This window comes from Vombatus ursinus, unplaced genomic scaffold (genome assembly GCF_900497805.2).
Source record: "Vombatus ursinus unplaced genomic scaffold, bare-nosed wombat genome assembly UNPS02014816.1, whole genome shotgun sequence".
Taxonomy (NCBI): domain Eukaryota; kingdom Metazoa; phylum Chordata; class Mammalia; order Diprotodontia; family Vombatidae; genus Vombatus; species Vombatus ursinus.
Window position 1 is genome coordinate 8,635,666 of NW_020954594.1, and position 6,000 is coordinate 8,641,665.

Sequence of the window (6,000 nt, forward strand, 5' to 3'; positions counted from 1 at the left end):
TTCAAGTAAATAAAATTTCTATGGCTTTCCTATAGAAGAAGCATGTCTTAAACGCCACTGTACAATAAGACAAAAGCCTTAATGGAGCACTTTCTTGACGCTAGAACTTTTTTTGGATGCTGTACTAATAACAGTTGACATTTCAGTGGCCCTTCCCTTGCCAAGGCCAACCCCTACCTTGTCCTTTGATCCCATGCCCTTCCATCTTCTCCGGCTCAACCATCCTCCTCCTTCTCTAACCTTTAATCTCGCCCTATCTACCGATTCCTTCTCTACTGTCTTCAAATATGCCCAAGTACCCATCTTTTAAAAGCCCCTTACTAGACCCTACCACTATTGTCATATATCTCTCCCTTTCTCAACCAAACTCTGAGGAAAAAGCTACCTACACACTCATTGGCTCATTTCCTCCTCTCCTCAACCCTTTGCAGTCTGGCTTCTGACTTTTCACCCCACTGAATGTATTATCTCCAAAGTTACCAATGATCTGTTAGCTACCAGATCTTGTTCGTCTTTCCTTAATTCTCATCTTTCTTGACCTAGGCAGCTGGTGATGCAGTAGTTTGGAGTCAGGAAAACTAGCTGTGTCTCCTTGGGCAAGTCACTTAACCTATGCCTGCCTCATTTGTAAAATAGTGATAATAATAACTACTTCCCAGGGTTGTGATGAGGCTAAAAGGAGATATTTGTAAAGTCCTTTGCAAATCTTAAAGCATTATATGCATAGCAGAACAAAGAAAGATATTCTATAGGAAACTGTACATCTCCATTCATACCATTTGCTTTTTGGTTTGGGTTTTTTTTCAAGAATATGGTAAATTCCATACATTACTTTCAAACCTGTCCAGCTTATCTAACTTCTGAACTCTCTTCTATTCTTTCTTTGACTTAAAAAAATTATAATGCCTCTCCTTTTTTGCATCACAATTGCTAATACCTCTGCCCCCATCCTCCATCCCATTAATGAAGAAGAAAAAATAAATCAACCTTTGTAACAAATAAGCGTAGTGATGCAAAACAAACCCATACAGTGGTTATGTCCAAAAATGTATATTTCTGTACCTTGTGTAACATCACCTCTCCGTCTAGAGGTGGGTGGCATGTTTTGTCATAGGTCCTGTAAAGAAATGGTTGGTCAATGTTTTGAAGAGAGCTCTTAAGTCTTTCAGAGTTGTTTTTCTTTACAATTTCATTGTCCTTGTATAAATTATTATCCTGGTTCTGCTCATTTCATACTACCTAGGATTTTCTAAAACAATCTCTTTCATCATTTGTTATGATAAAATAACATTCTATTATATTCATATGCCAGTTTGTTCAGACATTCCCCAATTGTCTAATGGCAATCTAAGAAAATTCCTTAGATTCTGATTATTTTATTTTCCCCTTCTAATCACTCCTTTGGGTCTAGGAAACTTGTTTTGCTTGTGACTGTTTTCTCCCCAGTGTTATCCTTCCTCCTAAGCTCTATTGCTTCCCAAATGAGTTTTGTATATTTCTACTCCAAACTCTTGATTATGTATGTTTGTGTGTTCTTTCAGGGGAGATCTCTGCTCTTGTTTTTGCCACTTCCCAATACCTTTCCATTTCAGAAAAGAGTAGGGTTCATCTGATGCCCATGTTTTTTCTTCTCATACACCCCAATTATGAGAAGTAGCAAGTTCCATCCCCTTCTTCTTCCTTTCTATATAAGTGTATTTCTCCTTTTATTCCCCCTTCACTTCCCCCTCTTAAAATACTAAGATCAGAACCAATCCCACCACACATACCCCCAAGGACCTGTTTTTCTTAATATATTTCCCTAATGCCCTTTGAAGACATAAAGGTTCTGAAAGGATTCCTATTTTTTATCTCTCCATTAGAATGTTAGCACTAAATCATCATGTGTGTCTTTCCAATTGCTCAAATAAATTTACTTTTCGAGATTTCATTGGACCTTTGTGTTTGTATTTCAAAGTTTCTACTCATCTCTGGCCTTTTCGTTAGAAATACTTGAAAGTCATCTTTGATTAAACGTCCATTTCCCACTCTTACTCCCCATTATACATAGCTTTGCAGGGTAAGTTATTCTTGTTTGTAAGCCAATCTCTTACCTTTTGGTGTATTGTATTCTGATCTTCCTCAGTTTTTCGTAGAAGTTACCAACTCTTGTGTGATCCTGACTGTAGTTCCTTAGTACTTGAATTTCTTCTTTCTAGATGCAGTATTTTTCTTCTTTCTAAATGTAGTATTTTTACTTTGATGTGGAGGCTCTATATTTTGGTTATAACATTGTTCGGACTTTTTCTTATGGAGTTTCTTTTAAGGTGATCAGTAAATTCATTCTATCTTTACTTTGCCCTTTGGTACTAATAGAGCTGGACAGTTTTCATTTATTATTTCTTAAACCATAGTGACTAAGTTTTTTTTAAAAAAACAAAACAAGATTTTGAGGGAGTCCACTAATTCTTAAATATCTCTCCTTCCATTTCAGTTGGTTTTTTTATATCAGTTATCTTACAATTTCTTCTATTTTCCTCAATCTTTTGATAGCTTTTTGGTGAGGCAATCGGGGTTAAGTGACTTGCCCTGGATCACACAGCTAGTAAATGTCAAGTGAACTCAGATTCTCCCAACTCCAAGGCAGGAGCTCTATCCACTGCACCACCTAGCTGCCCCTGTTCCAATATTTCATGCTGTCTCATGGAGTCATTGATTTCTATTTGTTCTCTTCTAGTTTTCAGGACTTCAATCTCTTGCTTCATTTCTTTTTGGTATTCATGTAGTCCTTGTGAAAAATTCTTTTTTCCCTTTAGATCTCTGCTTACAGTTGTTATGGAGTTAAATTACACTATTTTTTGATACGACATGATGTTGTGTTTTTTTTTTTTCACTTACCTTTCCAGCTTTAAAAGTTCCTGAACTGGTCAAATTCAGCTTCAGACACATAACACTCACTAGCTGTGTGACTCTGGGCAAGTCACTTAACCCCAATTGCCTCAAAAAAGAAAAAAAAAAGTTCCTGAATTAAGTAAGGCTTTGTATCAGGACAAGTCTCCTCCTTTTGCCTTACTTGGGAGAGGGATGTGGGACCTGCTTAGTTTCTCCTTGGTTTCTCTCACTTCTTGACCTTACAAGATTAATTCCTCCCCATCCAGGATTTTTGAGGCTCAGAGCAATGCATTTGCAGGGCCTTTCTGGCATCTCAGGACAGTGTTAGGGACCTTAGAGCCCCTGGGCCTGAGCTGCCCTGATCTGTGGGCTGTGCACTTCAGAATGCTCAGGAACTGTGCTGATCCACTATGCTGGGCTAGTCATTGCCTGCTTCCCTGGGTTTTCAAAGTCCCCATCCTGGGGCTCTCTTGGGGTAGATCTATGCTGTTGTTCTTGCCACTTCCCAATACCTTTCCTTGCAGGTTGCATGTGTCCTTTCTCTGGTCATGGTGGTGCTTTCCTTGTTTGGAAAGCTTTTCCTTGTTTGTGCCTTCCTTTCCTGTTGCCTCTGGGTATTGGCTGACTTTTTGTGCAGTTCTGGAATAGATGTCACATAGTTTCTCACTGAGTTTCTTCATCATTTTGTGTGATACAAACTTCAGGGGTTTGCTATAGCAGGTGTGGGGGGAGTAGGGTAGCTTTCCTACTAATCAGGAAGCACATTAACAAAGAAATATTCTCTTGTTTTTAAAGCCTATTACAGCCTCATTACCTATCACTCCCTTTCCTACACCCCTATGTCTAGCAAACTAGGCTTCTCTCTCTTCTTCACATAAAGCAACCCATCTCTTACCTCCTTCACTAGTTGTCCTCAATACCTTGAATATATTTCCTCTATCCCTCTGCCTCATTAAAATACCATCACTTCCTTTGAGATACAATTTAGTCACCATCAGTCTACACAAATGTTTTCTTGATCCATTAATTATTAGTGCCTCCTCCCTAACTACTGTGAAGGGAATTAAGATTTTCATGTTAATTGATATGATATGTATAATGAATATACTAATAATTTAGATTCCTTAGAACTCCCATTTCACCAGCACATTCTGGCTTGGGAGTCAAAAGTTTTTGGTGCAGCATGAAATGATCAATCAAACCCTTGACAATGTTCTCACAATCACTGCATTCTTGTGCCTGTGTACCTTAAGTGAAGTAAATAAAAGATTGTAAAACTTATTCCCATCACAGAACTCTGATCCTCGGCCCCACCAAGTAATGACCCCCAAGGATTTGAAGCAGTACTGTTGCCACAGGACTCTAGAAATTCTATATTGTGTAATCTGTGGGCTTGTCATGGGAAACCACTCAGGCCGTGGAAATAATTGTTTGTAATCCACTTTCCCCCTCCCTTCCCACTTGTGATTTACCTGAGAGTACACCTGCCAAAACAAACCCAGGAATTACATAAACAAAATTATTTTTTAAAGTTATGCAAATAAAATCAGATGTAAATAACTGGAAAATATTAAATGTTCATGAATAGGCAGGGCCAATATAATAAAAATGACAATTTTACCCAAACTAATTTATATATTCAATGCCATCTCAATTAAATTACCAAAAAAGTATTTTACTGCATTAGAAAAAATAATAACAAAATTCATTTGGAAGAACAAAAAGTCAAGAATATCAAAGGAATCAATTAAAAAAAGTAAAGAAGGATTAGCAGTACCAGATCTTAAACTATATTATAAGGCAGTAATTATCAAAACTATGTGGTATGCTGGCTAAGAAATAGGAAGGTAGATCAATGGAACAGAGTAGACATATAATTTACAGCAGCAAACAAATAAAATAACCTTGTATTTGACAAGTATAAAGACTTAAGAATTCATCATTGGGATAAGAATTCATTATTTGGTTAAAAATTGTTGGAAAAAATGGAAAGCAATATGTCAGAAACTGGACATAGACCAATATCCCACATCATTTACCAAGATAAGTTCAAAATGAATACATAACCTAGACTTAGACATAAAGAGAGATATTACAAGAAAATTAGAAGAACATGAAACATATCATTTATCAGACTTGTAGATAGGTGTACAATTTATGAATAAAAAAGAGATAGAAAGCAAAGTCAGATGTAAAATGGATAATTTTGATTACATTAAATTAAAAAGGTTTTGCACAAATAAAACAAATGTAGCCAAGATCAGAAGGAAAGCAGGAAATTGGGGGGTTGGGAGATTTTTAGACAGTTTCTCAGAGAAAGGCCTCATATCTCAAATATATAAAGAACTTTGTCAAAACTATAAGAGTATGAGTCATTTCCCCAATTGATAAATGGTTAAAGGATATAAAGAGGCAGTTTTCCAATGAAGAAATCAAAACAATTTATAGTCATATGAAGAAATGCTCTAAATCACTATTGATTAGAGAAATGCAAATTAAAACAACCTTGAGATATCATTTTATACCTATCAGTTTGGCTAAAATGATTGAAGGGGAAAGAGACGAATGTTGGAGGGGATGTGGAAAAATTGGGATGCTAATTCATTGTTGGTGGAATTATGAACTGATCCAACCATTTTGGAGACCAATCTGGAATTAAGCCCAAAGAGTTATTAAACTGCCTATGTCCTTTGACCCAGCAATAGCACTATTAGGTCTATTTCCAAAGATGATTAGGGAAAAAGGAAGGAGCCTATATGTTATAAAATGTTTATAGCAAAGCTCCTCACAAATATGAGCTCATTTTACCCTAACAATATCCCTGGGAGATAGGTGCTTTGATTATCTACATTTTACAAATGAGAAGAAAATAGAGATTAAATGATTTGCCCAGAGTCAGCAAAGCTAACCACAATAAGTATCTTAATCTGGATTGGAACTCAGGTTTTATGACTTCAAGTACATTGCTCTACTCACTGCTGCCTAGTAGGGGCTTAATCAGTGACACTACAAGGCCATCAACAGGAATACAGCAAGGAAGTGCAGCTAGATTTAGAAACTGAACTCTCTGGACTTCTGGGTCCATGGCAGAGTCAAAAAATATCTAATTCCATCAAGAAATAATTATTT